Source organism: Sylvia atricapilla, chromosome 2 (genome assembly GCF_009819655.1).
Source record: "Sylvia atricapilla isolate bSylAtr1 chromosome 2, bSylAtr1.pri, whole genome shotgun sequence".
In the NCBI taxonomy this organism is placed as follows: domain Eukaryota; kingdom Metazoa; phylum Chordata; class Aves; order Passeriformes; family Sylviidae; genus Sylvia; species Sylvia atricapilla.
Genome location: NC_089141.1, coordinates 10,553,366 through 10,571,857, shown reverse-complemented (window position 1 = coordinate 10,571,857; position 18,492 = coordinate 10,553,366).

The window sequence follows — 18,492 nt, the reverse complement described above, 5'->3', positions numbered from 1 at the left end:
CACCAGAGATAAGTGTACCAAACCAAACTGACAAGCTCTGCATGTGATAAAACTGGAATTCACTGCATTTGGGACAAGTCTTGATGTATTTTTTAGTTAATGACCAAGCTATCATATCTGTCAAACTGACATCAAAATTATTAGAAATGTAAATGGAATTAAAAAAGCAGTAGATTAACTGGACAAAGATAAAGGAGGGGGGTAGTGTCTGTGAAATAACAGCACTTTGTCAGATGTTTCTGTGCCAAAGCAGAGGGAAGCTGCAGTATCATTTATTTTCTTAGCAGAATGCGGAGTCTAAGTTGGAAGATGTATTACTGTAATCATAAAGACACTTGTGAGCCATTTTTTAAAATCAATTGGTTTGATTGCCAGCAGTAGTATGATTATGGCAAGTGTGGCCAAAAGCCCACTTTTCCAGAAGGGCTCAGAGCATGGCCCGTGGTGGTTAATAAGTGGCAGGTTAATCCCAGGTAAACCTGCCCACACCTTCCTCTTTGATACTCACATTTCAGCAATGACAGGTGAAGGTTTCCTTATCTAATCTTATGAAAGATGCCCACACTAAAAACAGAGGGATTAATTAGAGTCACTTTTCAGTGTGGGGCTTGTACTGTGAGAGAACTGTATCGTCTGTGAATTCATTCGTCTGAGTCCCGTTTGTATAACTGGGAGAGTTTATGTTTTCTCAGGGGTCAGTGACAACTACAATGTATATGTGCTCCACATAATCATGTATGGGAGGTAACAAAGTGCAGGAGAGCTTTAATTAGCACTGAATTAGTGCTTGCCTCTACATTTTGACCCCACTAACCTGACCTGAGGCCCCTGTGTGTATCATGCATCTGCCCAGCTGGGCCAGCTTTGCTCTTATGACCAGTTTCTCCCTTTCCTGGAATTCCTCTTAAAATTTCCACAGAGGGGAATACTTTTCCTCTTAGAAGCTCTGGCTGCTGCCTGTCTCTAGATCTGTTTTGTTGGCTGATTCTGGGGTTTGTGCTTCAGCCACACTCCCTTGCTCAGCTACATCTTTTGTATGGCTTGGATTTTCCAGGCTGTCAAGGCAGAAGTGTCCAGAGAATATTGCTAAATATTTTGTCAGAGCCGGATTAGATGCAGTCACAGCTTTGTGTAAGTGTTCACACCCAACAACAGTGGCTCAGCCACCTGAGGTTTTTTTTCTGGCATTTCTGCCTCAGCCTGGTCAATTTAAAACCATTCCCACTTGCCCTGTTGCTCTAGGCCCTTATAAATAGTCTCTCCATCTTTCTTGTTTCTGATATAAACAGATTATTTTCATTAAAGCAGGGCAGATTTACCCTGTTTTCTCCGGGAACCATTTTACAGATGCAAACAAAGGGGAGATACTGCAGAGGAAATTAGGAAAAGGCACTTCTGTGAGCTCAGTGTCAAGAGATAAACTACACAAAGGGTTACAAATTAAAGAGACTCACCCTTTGACAGGTAGGAAAAGTATGAAAGCAGTGTAATCTGAAAGCCATGGCAAAAATAATAACTGGAGATCCCTGCAAAAGTCCTGAAAAAAATTACTATCAGCCACTGCTGCTTCCATTAAAAAAAAAAAAGGAAATGTATATATGTAAGGAGTGTGGTTTTTTCTTATCTTGTGGCTACAGCTTTCTCTAAGATAAAATAATGCCAAACATAAGGTTAGTATTCTGACATCACCAACTGCATCACGAGAGCTATCTTAAAAGTCTGTCTAGGGGATTTGGCTCTGAAAAATTTCATTAGCAAAATCTGTTAATTTTCTTTAAAGCAACTATGTTTTTGGAGAGGATTTAAGGATAGCTTTGATTTTGCCTACAATATTTTACTATTTGCAGAAAATTATTTTTCTAAACATTATTTAAAGATAAATACAAAAGCTTCATAGCCCTAGTTTTCTAATTTGAAGTCTTCTGAACTGTGTATTGAAGAATAATGGAAATACTATGTCTTTTTCCTGTTCAATAATAATTTTGATCATTTCTAAGCAACATAATCTCTCTGCGTGAAAAAACATTCTCAGAACAATATTTTACTGCAGAATTTGGTGAAATATGAGGACACAACAGGAGCCATGTAGGCACAGAATTGCCCGCCTGGTAGCAGGCAATTCATTTTTAGATTGAGCCTTTTGTCCCCTGCCCTGAGTTTTATGTGGAAGCACTTCTCATGTTTGATCCCAGGGGACTTGTATTCCTTCCAGACACTTTGGAGAAACTGTGGTTAGACATTCAAACCATGCTGCTGATGTGTTGGTGAAAGATAATAAGCCTCATTTTGTCTGCAAATGTTACAAGTTGTCCCTTGCCGATCCTTTCTGTGCCTTTGATCTTTGAAGGCAACTTTGGCTTAATAAAGAGGCCGGTTAAAATAGCCTTCTAGCAGAAAATCTGCTCTTTTGAACAAGCAGGATTTTTTGTGAGAGGTTTCTGCAGAAAATACTAATCTGAAAATATTGTTTCATGGCTTACAGGAGCTGAGCATCATAGATCGGTGATATTTCTGTGGGTCAATTTTTTTGTGTGGACTTTGTTTGGTGATACCTTACCCAGAGAATATTTCTATTAACATTTTATAAAGCAGACATACCTGCTTCCCTGCAAACAATCCACAAACAGACCATGGTGAAATAAGAAAGGATTTAGGCATCACTGTTTAGTCGTGAAAGAAGCCAGAAATTTATTTTCTTTGCAAATCAGTTCTCAAAGCAGATTTCCCTGGGCTAGGTTATCCCAGTGGAAAGTGTGAGCAGCAGAACTGCAGCCTTCCAGATGTCTGAAAGTTTGCTGTTCTGTGGTACTTGAACACTGCAAGTAATTCTCAAAAGGTCTCAGTGAAACAAGGACATATCAAAGGGGCTTTGCCAGCATTGTCATGTTAAAAGCCTTTCCTCCAGTGAGGGCCCAGGTGCCTCACACCCACAAGGAGCTTTTGATGTCATCAGAGGTTTCCATTTCCGTAGGAATCTTTGTAGACCATGAGGCTGCCAACAAGGATTCAGTCTGGGTAGCAAATGATGAATGGGAAGCTGCTGCCTCCACGTTTTCTGCTGTTTGAGACACATTTTAAGGCAAAGTGACAGCTCCAGAATCACACTCTGTTCCTTGCGCATCTAGGAGAAAAACAAGATGAAAAAAGAACCTGTCTCAGTCCCCTGCCAGACATGGAAATATCTGTTCAAAAGAGCAGCCTCTATTCTGAGGGCCAAATACCAGGTACCAGCAGGCTGAGAGGGTGGGGAGTGTCTGAAGGACGCTGCACCCAGACATCAGGAAGCAGCAGCGCTGTTGCAATATTCCTCCTGATGCTTTGTGAGCTCCCATTTAAGGTTCAGAGTCAGGAGGAAACTTGTGACCCATCATCAGTGAGATCCTCAAAAAACTAAAGGCAAAGTTCCCCTCACCCGTCTCCCTGGTAGTTTGGTTTCAAGGTATCTGGATAAAATGCTTGGAAATTTCAGAGGGATGGGAAGACACTCATGCAAAATGTTTCTATTTTCTTACTTTTCATCTCTTTCCCAGAGTCATCTGAGGCTATATAGAACATGTACAGCTACAAGAGGAATTCCTGGAAATATGTTTTCTTATTGTTGCATGGTCAAATTTCACCTCACAGGGCAATAATAGATATTATTACTCTGCACAGTGTTTTGTAAAGGCACTGCTGGGGGATCATAATCTTGAGCTCCCTTGGACTTGATGAAGCAGGGAGCTCTTCTCTGAAAAGACAGAAACCCAACTGCAGTGCATGTGGCCAGCTTAAGCTTTTGCCAGGAGAAGGGTGCTGTGATGACAGCAAAAGTACTGTAGGAGCAAAGATACTCAAGGAAGAAAACAGAATCGTTATGACAGGGGCAATTACAAGCTATGCAATTACAGGGGCAAGCAATAATTTTTCCCAGCATTTCAAAAGCCATATATATCCAAGATTCCAGATGCTCAATGGCATCAAAAAACCCTGGGTTCTATATGTCAGTGTCATGTAAATGAAATTTTCCTTGACACAGACACAATGGATTTACACCCTCTCCACAATTTTGAAGAAAGGGAAGAAAGTAATTAAAAGTAGTTGCATTTGGGACATCCTGGATGAATATTAGAAAATATAAATCAGTCCAGAAGTAGCAGTTAGTCACTAGATATCATATAATTAATGACCTTGAAATGAGTAAGGCTGAGCACTCTGTTACACCACCAGACTGATTTAGAAGGCAGAACGAGGCTATATTGTTTTTTCATGTCATAAAAGTTGCAGACTTGGATAACAAAATGTCAGAGCAACTCTGCTCTTACAGCTCAGCTGTTTCTTGAAGCCCTGCTTTTATTTTCAGATTTGATGTTAATTCCACTGAAATTTGACCCAGAGGAATTTTGTGCTACTATTTCAGTAACACGAAGATCTTGAGTGGATTGCAAAATTGTTCTAGGATATTACCTCTTTTCAACAATGCTTCTTCTCTATAACAACTTAGAAGTAAACAAAATGAAGAGATAAATCTATGAAACATAAAGCTGGGAGTGCCCCATGGAATGAAATTATATGACAAGACCTCGGTTCTCTGTGCCAGCCATTGGAAGAGAGAGTGCCAAGTGAAGTATGAATGGTGGAAAATTGGCTTTTAAATAATTGCAAAGGAAAACAGAGATTGCAAGAGACTGTAATTAAAATATGGGCTTTTAAAAATCAAAAGCTGGTTGCAATTTTGACAATTCTAAGTTGGCAGGTAGCTGCAGACAAAATTACACTTTTCATCTGCTCTGGAAATAGTAGTTAATAACTCTTAGGCATTTCTTGCCTGTGGGACTCATGTGTCCAGATGCGATAGTAATGGGTGGTTCATGAACACTGGTGCCAGTATGAACCAACTCAAAGCAGTGTGGTAACAAAAACTGTAAGTTATATAAAATTGTTTGTAGATGAAGGACACCATGGAGGAAAAGAGAATGAGAACAGAGGAACCTGGTGAGATCTATTTAATTGGCATTGGGATAAATAGTTTCTGAAGAAGTAGAGAGTTTTATGTAAGATGCACTGCTGTCTCTTCTTGGCTGTGAAAAAAAAAATTAAAAAAGGAGGGGGGAAGCATAGACCTGCAAAGTCTCTGCTTGCCAGCTAAAATTACATATATTGTGAGTTTGGGGGAGAGAGCTCTGGGCAGTACCATGAGCTATACATCTTCCATGAATGCAAGGCAAGACACTCAATTTCTTCTGGGTATCCTAAGGGAGAAAAGACACAATTGTGCCACCTTTTCCTGTGTGACAGGCACTGCTGTCACTGCCCACAGGGGTGGTTTCCATTCCAGGGATCCAAGACCTTCAGCTGACAACAAGAGACCACTCTGGTCTATGTGACATGAGAGCTAGCAAATCGTTCCTGCCCTGGCCCTTGCAGTTTTGTCATTCTTTATGATTGCAGGCTCTCTGAGTTCTGAATAAAACATGCATGACTTCTAAATGCTGTGGGGTTTGGGGAATGGGAAAAATAGCTGTGCTTTGTGACTACATATTTTGTTTTCTTTCTGAGACTTTGGCTTGGAAAGCTGTATAACAGGAGTAACATATAAAGAATGCTGTGGAAAGCATGGAATGAAAGCAGCTTTACCTTGTTCTTGGATGAACTGCAGCTGATGAGTCAGTAAAATATCTCCATATTCCCCTTGTTCTGTTCAGATGAACATTCTCAGTTAAAAAACCCAGCGATTTTGCCCAGACTCTGATTTCAAATCTTGCCCAATGCAGACATGTTCACTCAGTGAACAAAACTTTGTTTTGTCTCAGAATAAAAGCTCATCTTTAGTTAATGCATGTTTCAAAGGAAAGGATCCAGGCACAGCAAATATCATGCATGCACACAGTGAATTCATGAGGAACAGATGTCATTTGCAGTCAGAAACAAGGGGCAGCACTTAAGTTTTGAATTATTTAAGCGTGTGAGAGCAAAGAACCACCAAAAGATAAAGAAGAAAGTATTTTTGCTGTGTTAGTCCAAATTGCACATTCTCATAGTCATTCAAAATCCTGCTAGGAAAGATTAATAATCAGCTATTTTTGGCAACAGGTCTTTACTTGGAAGACCCCAAGCAAGATTAGAGTGCTCCTGTGCTGGGCTACTTGAGGAGATCAGGTAAGAATCAGCTCCACAGAAATCTGTGACTCCAAAGCACATGATGGAATGATTATTCACACCAGGGATTGTTTACAGGGAGTTGTATCCTGAATTGCCCACTGAATCATTTTCTGCTTTTCTGAAGGTGACATCTCAGAAAATATCTCATGTCCTGTTGCTCAGCTCAAGCCAGAAATGGTCCTCTCATGCTCAAGATGTCCTGTTCAGTGGGACACTGGAGCTGTATGAGGATTCTGTAGGACCGCAAAGGTGATAAAAGGACTGGAGCATCTTTCCTACGGAGACAGGCTGAGAAATTTTGGGATTTTCAGCCTGGAGATAAGAAGGCTGTGTGGAGACCTCACAGCACCTTCCAGTGTCTGAAAGGGCTACAGGGAAGCCAGAGAGGGACTTTGCATCAGGAATTGGAGTGATGGGACAAGAGGCAACGGCTTCAAACTACACAGTGGATTTAAATTAGGTATTGGGAAGAAATTCTTGGCTGTGAGTGTGGCAGGGCCCTGGCACAGGGTGCCCAGAGAAGCTGTGGCTGCCCCTGGATCCCTCTGAAGTTTCTGAAGAAACTTGGTGTCCAAGACCAGGCTGGACAGGGCTTGGAGCAGCCTGAGATAGTGGAAGGTGTCCCTGCTCATGTTTCGTGTTCCACTGTGGGGAATTGCAAAGACTTCTTTTAAACATAGGTGGCTAGGAAGCAAATTAAGTCAAGTGAGACCAATACCATATCTGAGAACCATATATTGGTAACGGGGGGCAGGACCCTAAATAACCAAATAACCAACAACAAGAAAACAAAACAAAACCAAAAAACCCCACCAAAGCCCAAAATAAAAAGAAGGAGTAAAGGAGTAAAGGAATAAAGGAGTAACCCTACCAAAGAGGGCTGGGGGGAGAGGGAGCCGAGGCACGGAGGAGACAAAGGGCGCTCTCAGCTGAGCTCGGGGCGCCGTGTCCCGCCGTGTCCCGCCGTGTCCCGCCGTGTCCCGCCGTGTCCCGCCGTGTCCCGCCGTGTCCCGAGGCGGGGCTGTGCGCGCTGCCGGCCCGGCCACAGCGCCCTTGGACGGACAGCCGGGCAGGGACCACGGGCAGGAGCAGGGCAGGGACACGGCAAGGATCACGGTGCTGGGACAGGCAGGGCTGGGCACGGGCGGCTCAGGCACGGCCGCAGGCAGGGACACACAGGCCGGCAGGACAGAGGCGAGGGCGGGCGAGGGCCAGGAGAGCCGGAAGGTAAGCTGGGGCCAAAAGTGTAAGGCTCAAAAATCCCCGACTCAAAAGCAAGTTTGGAAAAGCAAGTCTCAAAAAGCAAGTTTCGGAAAGGCCCCACAGAGACAAGAAGCACAAGCTCCAAGGAGCCCCACAGAGACAAGAAGCACAAGCTCCAGGAAGAGCCAAAAGGCAAGGCCCAAAGGCCCTGGGCCCTGTGGCCCCCTTCCCGCGGCCAGCAGAGCCCGGCCCGGCCGCGGCCAGCGCATGGAGCGGCTCCTCTGGAGCTCCGGCCTGCTCCTGCCTGTCCCGGGGAAAGTCCTCCCACTGACACGGCTTCTCCTGGTTGTCCCCTCCCACTGACACGGCTTCTCCTGGCTCCTCAGACCGTGGCACGGATGATCTTGAAGGTCCCTTCCAACCCAAACCATTCCGTGATTCTGTGATTAGCAGCACCGACTGCCAAATGAGCCAGGATAAAATCTTAAGGCCAAAATAAATCACCTCTGCGAACCTCCTCTCCAGACCCCTCTGCCCATCACGGCTAACATTGCACAGGAATAACTTCTCACTTTCCCTTTGCCTTTCACCTTCAGTATTTTCATGGAAAGTGTTTAAGGCCGTAATTAATTCTGAAAAGCAGACAGATGCAATGGGCATGCATCTGATCCTGTAAAAATCAAATGGGATATTCCCCTCTTGGTAACAGGATTTTTGTAGAAATACTGATAGTTCTTAACAGGGATTACATTTAAGTAGGAAGGGTTTTAGTATTGGAAATCAGATTATTTTTGTGGTCTTTTTATGCTATGATTTTTATTCCCAAAATACACATTGCGTTAAAAATAACAGGTTTTATAATGATCTAGAAAATTGTTAAGCTCACCAGAGTTAGGAAGGGGAGAAATGAAATTAATATATGAAATAATTATACTTCTCCAAGATGAAACTTTGCCCAGCTAAATGGAAAAACACATCTATGCCTAACACCGTTCTAGTGACTGCAAAGCAAATTTTGCCATATCTTATAATTTTAAGTTACTGAAACTCTGGGAATGTAAACTAGTCACAACACTGTATTCAAAAATATCTTGAGTTTCATGTGCAAGGTATGTGCAGAGGTAAAAGTTAGAGTCGGGAGAATCACAAATAGAATTATAGGTGAGAGGTGCAAAGGAAGAGTCCGTTTCAGAAGCACAGTACATCTGGAAATGATCATTAATTAAGTACTTTGTAGATTCTTTGGTCAACCCTTGCCTAAATTAAAATAAATCTCCTTAGCATGGAAGCAGTGCTGGTACTTACAGAGGTAATGCATATTTTGGGCTGACATATAAGCAGCAATTAATTTATGTGTTTAGAACAAAATCTATTGAACTATTTTGTGTCTGTTTTTACAAATTCTGTAGCCAGTTCTATTTAGTTATTCATGAAATGAAGGATAATTATTGCAGTACAGCAGACACATTATCAAAGTCCACCAAAGTCCACCTCTTTGTGTTAGCACATTGAGTATCCTGTCACCAAGGAAAAGTAGTTCTGCAGCACTTTAGGAACCAAACTTGTACAGGGAAGTCAAAATGGAGATGTAGGAAATAAAAATTGATTTTTTTTTCCCCCAGTGGGAATTTGTCATAGAATGTTAACATTCTTCACTAAACCAACTCCAAACAGTTGGCATTTTTAAAACAGAGCTGGAATGTTTTTCCTGTGTGAAAAAGCCCAAAGGGATACTTTGAGTTTTTGTCCTGATTTGATATCAGGACAAAGTGTTTCAATAATGGAATTTCCTGTGTGATGAAAACCCTGGGTATCTGTCAGTTCTTTTTAGAAAATCTGAAGAATTTCACAAAATAATACATAGAAGCAAATGTTGGGGAAGAAAATCCAGCTGTGCTTCTTGCACCAGCAGGAAGCTCAGCCTGAGGATTCCAAGCTCCCTTTCACTGCAGACTAGACATAGAAGAACAGTTTTTAATGCAGTGTTCAATATCAGGAGTCAGAATAGAATTTTTTTCAAGACACTGAGTAATATCTTAGAGGATATTTCCAGCATACCCTTGGTTTTAATCTGCACTCTGAATCTTAAATTCCCTTTCTTTGCACAGCTTCCAGCACTCCCCAGAGACACTCATTGTTAATAATTTGATATCTAATTAATTGCAAATTGGTTTTATCATTTTCAAGAACTTGTGTGTCTTTGGAGGAGAACTTCTGGACTGTGAAATAATATAATCGTGATCTTATATGACTAATTTGACACTATTCTGACTGGAAATGAATCATAACACAGCATAATAAAGACTTCCAGCCCATTTAAAATGTTGATTTGCAATTCACTTGAACTTAAGCAGAGGAAAAGCTGAAGGATTCCAGAAAGAGACTTGTAAAGTTAAATATCTCTTTTTCATGTTTTCCTAACAATAGGGTGTCACAGAATCATAGAACAGTTTGGATTGAAAGGGACCTTAAAGATGATGTCCTTCCAACCCTGTTCTATGTCACTTGATTTTACTTTATTTCAACCTGTAAAAAGCTGGATTTAACAACCATGCACTGCCTATGAAGCGCTGTGCTAAATTAAAAGAATATTTTGCTATTTTAGCCTAAAAATTCCCTCACCAGGCTTATTTTCTGGAGAAATGCTCCCTGATTTCTCTACAGTGCACAGCTGATTTTACAGACCAGTGACTTTTGTGTCTTGGGGGGTGGTTTGAGAAAATAATGGCCAAATAAAATAAAGGCAATGAGAGTGCAGAATGGCTTCTGTGATTAAGTGTGCGAAGGAAGACTGAGAGGAAGAGTAAAGTGCAGTAATTGTGCACTTTCGCAATGAAAAGCAAGAGCTGATATAAATTGTCTTTTTTCTTGGAATCAGGGCTTTGTTAATTTACTTTTGATAGGATAGAATAAGGATTGTTGAGTGCTGGCTCATTATAGATACATGAAACCTTTTAATAGTACTGATGGCAGTTAGTGATAGATTTGGTACAGGCAGTGTCAAAAGCCTGGGCCATTTGCATGAAAACCAACCAGCTCCTGTGTCATATTCAATTTTCTTGAATATTTGACTTTAATTGCAATTATGGACTCCAGACTGTTCCTGTGCTCATCTGTGAAAACCCTTTCCCCTTCTTTCAGAGATTTTCTGCCTACCATGAAATAGGAGGAGGGAAGAAATAGATGTAATCACTGAAAATTCATGGCCTGGAGAGCAAAAAGAGCCATTCCAATAGCCTGGAAATTTCAAAGATATTCCATGAGGTTGCATTGAACCGTTTGTGACACGACCCCTTCAGGAGCTCCACCCTGAAGAGGAGATATTGAGTGTCATGGAGACATGAATATGAACTATCCAGGGAGTGAATGCAGCTGCTTTTCAGGTGAGTGATCACACACTGTTCTTCCCACGTCCAAATCAGGTCTGTATGTGCATCAAGTTGTTCTGGCTCATGCTGTGTTTTTAAACCCATTTTTACTTACCTTTCATATTGCTGGTTTGTCCCTTGACTGTGCTCAAACACTTCCATTTATGCTTTCTGCAACATTCTGGAGCATGGAAGGTTCTACTGAGTTCAGCTTTCCCTTATAACCCTTAGGAAAATCCTTACTCTCTACCCATCATGGAGGTGAAGGAGGTGGCAGATAAAATGGAAAAAATTCAAATAGCCAAGTTAGAAATAGTCTGATGATGATCTGAGCAGGATATTAATGCAGGGAAAATATGATATCTCACTTTAGGTAAGTTTGCAGTGGAAGATGAAGTGACTTGAGTGTTTGTGACTACTGAGAATTACTCTTAAATTCTCTTCTTAGCCTTTGGCAGAATGGACTGGAAGATTAAGGTCAGGTAGTAAGAGATATTTTGCTGGTTTTGCTCCAGACAATATTGACATTTTACAATGATAATTGATATAGACCTTCAAAATATCCAATGCAAACCATAAAAAGCTTTTGACACCTTTGCAGTTAATAAAATATTGGACTAGAAGCATTACTATGCCATAAAGAGTTTTAAATGAATGGGGCTTAGGGTTTTCTCAAAGATTATGCTTTCCTTTGTGACTGGTCAAATTCCTTCTGGAAATTAAATTAATTAAAAGTGGCATCTAAAATAGTTTTATCCTCCTTTTTTAATGTTTTCAAAACAGCCCTGAAATAACAACTTATCTTATATACTTCTTTCCTGTGCATGAAGTCATCTTATTTGCAAAAGCCAGGTTAGAATTTAATAAATGCTTTCTCCTGTTAATAAATAACACATGTTCTTTTATGCATGTGCTCAGTATGTGAAAGGAGTTTTCACCTCCTTTTTGATACAAAGTCAGAAGTATCTGGTAGAAAATTTAAGTCAGTAAATTCAGATGTTTTCAGGAACATGTGAGAAGTCTTTGGATTGTTGAGATATTATGAGCTTGACATCTGGCACTTATATGTTTTATACTTTGAGTCACTATGTAAACATAACCTTTTTTTTTTATTATTTACTAATATATTAAAATGAATGCATTTATTAAATGGCAATAGTCTGTGTTAACATTCATCATTACCACTGCACAGAGAAAAGCCAGGAAAGCACCAGCAGCAGGGATGCCTGTTTGGATGGCTGCATTAAGGTACTAATGGAGATAGTGGAATCACCACAAAATCCAGGGAAATCATCAGCTTGACACCAGGATTTGGTTTACATCCATTGTCCTCACTTGTGAGAAGTGCCAGCCAGTAATGGAAAACAAACCACACCAATCAGGTTCAGCATGTTAAAATTTGCAAGATTCTTTTTTTCTTTCTGGAACGTTTGTGGTTTCACAGAGCTTTTAGAATATTGAATTCCTCTTTACTGTGTTTTAATTTTGTGAGGGTGCCTGGCCTAAAAAAAGAAAAACAAAAATTAAAATTAAAATGTGCTTTGAGGTCAGCAGGAAACGTTGAAAGGCTGTTAACCTTAATATTAAATGAATGATTTCTTTTCTAGAATCTGAAGATTGCTCTGGTTTTCGCCTCACACATTTTAATTTGCATCCCATGAGGAGAATTGGAGTGGCTCATCATTTAAATGAATGCAATTATTCTTGATAGGTTAACTTAAATATTGAACAAGTATTTACTATGCTATTCCTCCTAGCTAGCAAAATCTGATTATTAACACACAGCTGCTGCATTTTAAGGTGTGACCTCAGTAACTTCCAGAGTTTTTCCAATAAAAGTTTAACCGAAAGAGAAGGATGAAATCTAAGTACTGAATTCTATTTCCATAAATGTTACTGAAGAAAAATTTGCACTTTGTTTTGGTAGACTCAGTCCTCAGCTGCAGTGACCCTGCTCCCTTGAATTCAGAATTGTGATGTGTTCAAAAGGAGGAAAACTGTGGCACAAATCTCAGTGGTTTGAGAAGAGAGTCACAGATTTTCAGTACTTCATCTATTTGTCTCTTTGAAGTTAAATCTTTGCTTTTTGTCTTCTGTTTTTAAATAGATTGCACTAATAACTAATAGAAATTAAATGTTTGTGAGAATGATATGAAGAATTTAAGAATTACAGAAGAATATAGTGCTTCTAAGTGAGAAAATGTGTTTTTAGAAAAATATGTGCTTGAATTATTCTTGCAATTGAATTAACTAAATAGGATCCCAGTCTTCTGTGTGACACAGCTCCTTTCTTCTGACATGTGCAATAACAGCAGTGAATGCCATAAGCCAAACATTTATGTCAAAAAACCTTTGGATAATCATCCAAAAAAACAGGTGTTCACCAAACCTGATGTTTGGGAAGTAAAATAATTGCACAAGCTGAAGACAGGTAATAGTGCGTGAAAGCAAAAGTTTGCATCAGCTCAACTCAGCAGTGCAAGGAATTCCTGCTTAAACTTTCAGGAATGAAAAATTATGTTCTCTTCTTTATTAGGACAAGACTTGTAGGCCTCAAACCTCACAGTAATGGATGGGAGGACCTACCACAGTATGAAATACATTTTAATTGCAAACATATTTTCTCCCACTGTTCCCTGCTTCATGGGCACGTATAATATGTGAAAACCATAAGAATGAAAAAGTAAGGATTTTCCACCTGCTAATATTATTATTTTCTTCCCCTTTTTCATGGCCTGTAATTTTTCAAACAAATGTTTATTGATCTGTCCAAGAACTGCAGCTACTGGTGAAACCTTTCTGGTTTAAATACTGACTAACTCTCCCATTAGAAACACAGACTTCTGGAAGAAGTCACCTCCCTTTTGGGGTCAAAAATATGACTTAGTGTGTGGTGCTTGAAGGCATAAAATGTCTTGAACATTATAATCAAGGGATGTAACTCATGATAAGGAATTTTTCATGGATAACATAGCCAGGGAGATGCTCTGGCATTTGGGTATTTTGTAGTCCTGATGCAAGAGCACTGCTCTTTACTGCTGCTCTCTGTGAGTCAGGGCCGCAGCTAGATTCTCATACATCCTAAACCAGTGACCTCATCTTCAGGCTATAGTGTGTGAGCACACTTTCCCTCTCAGCTCTCCCAACAAAAACCTTGTGGAAGCAGATATGTCTCTGAAAAATGTTGTTTTGGCTTGGATGAAGCAGTGTATTTCAATGAAATTTCATTTAGCTGAGAATGTTCCGACCTGCTCTAATTACAGGCCTGTGTTTTAAGCTGGTTATGGCTTTGCCAAACATTAATGGGTTGGGCTGAAACTTTCCATGATTGTTCTCTGCCTGAGGCTGACTCTTTTGAAGGCAAAGGTTTAACCATTTTGTAGGCCAGGAAAACTGGGGCTGTACCACCAATGTGCAAGGATCACTCTCCTGTCTCTGAGAGGTACCTTTGCAGGAGGACCTTCAGATTTGTCATGGAGAAAACCTGGGGCACTGAAATGTCTTTTGCAGTTCTCGAGGAAATTCTTTTGAGTTTAGCCTTTGGCAGTGTACATCTGTAAGGCAGCAGAACTTGTAGAACACTTAGCTGCTAATTTTGTTCAGTTGCCTCAGCACTGATCAAACTCAGCCTCATGGGCTGGAGTGCAAAGCATGATGCTTTGCCCCCTTGTCCTGGGAGATCAGGGAAATGAGGACTTGCATCACTCCCTTTTGCTGAATGGTATGGGAAGAAATTCTCATCAAATTTCTGAAAATAGAAATTCAGTTGAAATGAACCTGTCATGGCTCATGGACGAGGAATTCTCCAGAGAGTCATTGTTTTATAAGTAGAGCACTGTCTCAGAGTAAGGGGCTTTTTCTTCCTTTTCCAGTTTCTGCTGTGACCACAACTCAGTGTCCTGTGGGGGATTGAGTCAGTCTGTACTATAAATATCAATGAAGTGAGATGGTAGCACACTTTGTGCAACAAGATTTTAATCTTGTGCCCTCTTCACCCTTTCCCTGAAGATTATGAAAGAGTTTGAATGAGGAAATGTTTGACATTTAAAATTACTCCGCCTAAGACAAGAAGAAAAAAGTTACTGATGTGTCTTCAGTATTTATTATAACAAGTGACTTTTGTTCATGAACACAGGATCAGGAAGTTATATTTCGTAAAATGTTTAACTAAGGTTTTTAACATTACCATGAACGATGTCATTCATTCACAGAAAGTGAAAGAACATTCAGATCTCCCTGGGGCACAGCTTTACCAAAATAAAGGCTAATCTATTACTTCCGTCAGTTATATTTTGGTGTGTCCTCCTCCAGTTAGGACTTTCAGGAATCCACTTACCAAAGGCAGCATTTCACCTGCAGTTCTGAAATTCTGACAGAATTCCCCAGTTCCTCATTTCCCAGAAGCCCAGTAAAATCTTTCTGAGGTAATGATTCATAAAATACAAAATGCTTTACACCAGTCTCAGCACCGAGCTGTTTTTTTCACTTGCTGTGGCCATTTATTTCAGCTTCACAAAACATCTTTTTTTTACACTTTGCACAGGGCTGCCTCGTCCAGTTATGTCAGGGAGCTCCAGGCAGGAAAAATCCCTGCTGGCAGCAGGCCCCAGTGCTGGGGAAGGCTGGTTGTGGCTCCGTCTGCACCAGGATTTTGCCAGGCTGGCCTTTTATATGAGGAGAACCAGGAAAGGCTGGCTTGCTGATGGAGACTGAAGCTGATCTGCTGCAGCCTCATTCTTGCCTGGATGAAGGAATGAAGGACCACCTTGGGGTCAGGCAGGCAATTAATTTCATTTAATTGGGTCATGGAGGCATAGAATCATGGAGTGGTCTGGACTGAAAGGGACCTTAAAGATGGTTTAGTTCCACCCCGACATGGGCAGGGACCCCAGCCACTACCCCAGGCTGCTCCAAGCCATATCCAGTCTGGCCTTGGACACTTCCAGGGATCCAGGGGCAGCTACAGCTTCTCTGGCCAGGCCCTCACTATCCTGAAACTAGAGCAAATCTGATATTTTCCATACATTTTTCCTCACTGAGAATCTAGCATCTCTGGCATTGTCTTTTTATGTCTGAAAATTTCAATTTTATTTTTTTTTCCAGTTCTCCAGTGGAAAAATGGAAAAAACCCTAATATTTTGGATTGACTGCTTGGTCTAGGAGTAGTTCAGTCTGACATAAATCTGCATCACCTGGTGTACTGTATGATGATAGCTAATAGTAAAAGCCTCTACTATTTCTCCCTGAGGAGTGGGAAAAATAGTAGAGATCATTCCAACTATTCCATCCTCTGTTCTTTTTTCCTTTCCCTGCGAGTTTTGACACCTTTTCATGGCAGCATTTCTCCTATGGACTCTGGAAGCTGCTAACTATCAGGATTTCAACAACTGCCCTCTGTCCAGGCTTTCAGTCTGCTTATCTTGCCCAGCCCTGGGTCACGTATGTTCTCACACCTTAGCACAATTTTCACAGTGGAGCTGTGCCAAGATCACACATCTGTGTTGAACCAAGCAGCACACTGGACTGCAGGCTGCTAAAAGTCTGGGTATAATTCACCCAAAATACAGTTCCCTTGAGAGATGTGGTCCTGCAAGGGGTTTCTGTGTTAAAATTGTCAAAAAAGTTTCAGGCACAAAAAAAAATATTTATCCATCTGTTCTGATTTGGAATGAAAAGCTGACTGCCCTGTGCAAGAATGAGAGTTTAGATTTTTCTTTACTTCTTTTTTAAAACACTATGAAATATTTGTGACTTGCTGTCTTTTAAGGTTTTATAGATCATGCACTCAGAACAAGAAAAGGTGCATATTTATTACTCTATCCCACAACTGAAACATGTTTTCAAGTTATGATTTATCTCCTTAGAAAGGTGCCCCTGCATGACTAATCCTGAGTGAGGTGGGGAATACACTGACACAGGACATGGAAAAGGCTGAGATGCTGAATTCCTCCTTCACACCAGTTTTTACTACCAAGATTGGAGTTCATCAATCCCGGGCCCTAAAGACCAAGGGATAATGTGTAGGAGGGAAAATTTACCTTTGGTGGAAAATGACCAGGTCAGAGAACACTTAAGGAAGCTGGACAAATGTAAATCCATGGGCCCTGATGGGATGTACCCATAAGTACGGGGGGACCTCACTGATGTCATCTGGAGACTGCTCTTGGCAATCTGTGAGTGACCATGGAGCAGAGCCAGTGTCACTCCTGCCTCCCCTGAGGGCAGGGAGGACCAGGGAACAACAGGCTGCTCAGCATCACCACAGTCCCTGGAAGAGTGATGGAGTAATTCATCCTGGAAACCATTTGCAGGCACAGGAAGGACAGGAAAGTCATGAGTGGCCAGAGTGAATTCACCACGGGGATATCATGCTTGACAAACCTGATAATCTTCCAAGACAAAAAGCCTGGCCTGCTGTTTCCTCCTCCCTTCTGCCCTCTGCTTCCATTTCCTTCCATGCATAGATATTTTTCATGCTCACTGTATCCCTGAATCACTTTTTCTCCTACCCTGTCTCCCAGTTAGCTCCATTCCTCCAGAGCCAAGTATAACTTTGTACCATATTCTTCATTTTTCCCCACAGCATTGGAATATGCAATCCAAACTATTCCTTGGCTCTTGTTTAACAAATGGAGACTTCTTATTCATTCCAATTTGTTCCTACTTATCATTCCTTTTAACAGTCTTTCGACAATAAATCCAGCAAAAAATATTAAAAAGCTGCTTTAATGTTTGTACTCCACAAACTATCCCCTATTCTATGGCCATTGCAGGGCTGAGGGAGCTGGAGGGGCTCAGCTTGGAGAAAAGAAGGCTCAGGGGGGACCTTCTCCCTCTCCACAACTCCCTGACAGGAGGGTGCAGCCAGGGAAGGGTCATACCACTTCAAAAAGATGCAATTCCGTGTTGAACTTGTGGAAAGAAACATTGCATTTTTTTAATGGTCAGAATATTTGAGAGAATTTCTATTTACATTAAACACAGAGAAAAGTGGGATGGAGAAAGGGGTAGGGAATGAGCTTGTGCTGTTCCACTGCAGTAATGATTGTCAAAATGATGTAATCCTTTACTGGGTGGAAATTCTCTTCTTTTTACAGGGCAGCTCCTTCAGAAAATATGGTGTTAACTTTAGTGATGGATACTTACTTCCAAGTTCTTGCTGGCCTAAAGTGGAATCATAATATTGCGTAACTTCCACTTCTGTGGTTCAGCAAAGATAACCAAATTATTTCCTTTATTAATGGAGAAGTTATTGGCAGGAACAAGATAACTTTTTAAGATAATTACAGGAACAGCAGCTTAATCCATCAGGTTTCTACGAATGTAACCTTCCCAAATGGAAGTGGCTAAACAGAGTGGATTGGTGAGGGCAATGTGATGTAACTGGTGTAATACGAATGTTTAGGTCAGTGTTGATTTACAATGGACAAATATCTGATCCCGTTGGTTTTTGCCAATTCTCTTCTTTTTCCATGCTTATTTTCTTTCTCTTATTTAACTCCTCATTAGCTGGTTAATCTAGTCCAAATTCTTTGGTGACAGAACATGAACTGTACTCATTGTGAAGAAGACATACATATCCTCCTTGCTGCACTCATAAACTTTTCAATTCTCAGATATGTCATGGAAAACACTGATTTAAGTTGGGATGAAGAATTTTACATGGCTCATGATGGCTTTTTTGAGCAAGGGTTAATTTTTCCCATGTTCAGTATTTCACAGCCCTATTTCTTCCCTCCATAGGACTGGAAAAGGATTGATCTGGAGCTGATAGAGTGGTAAG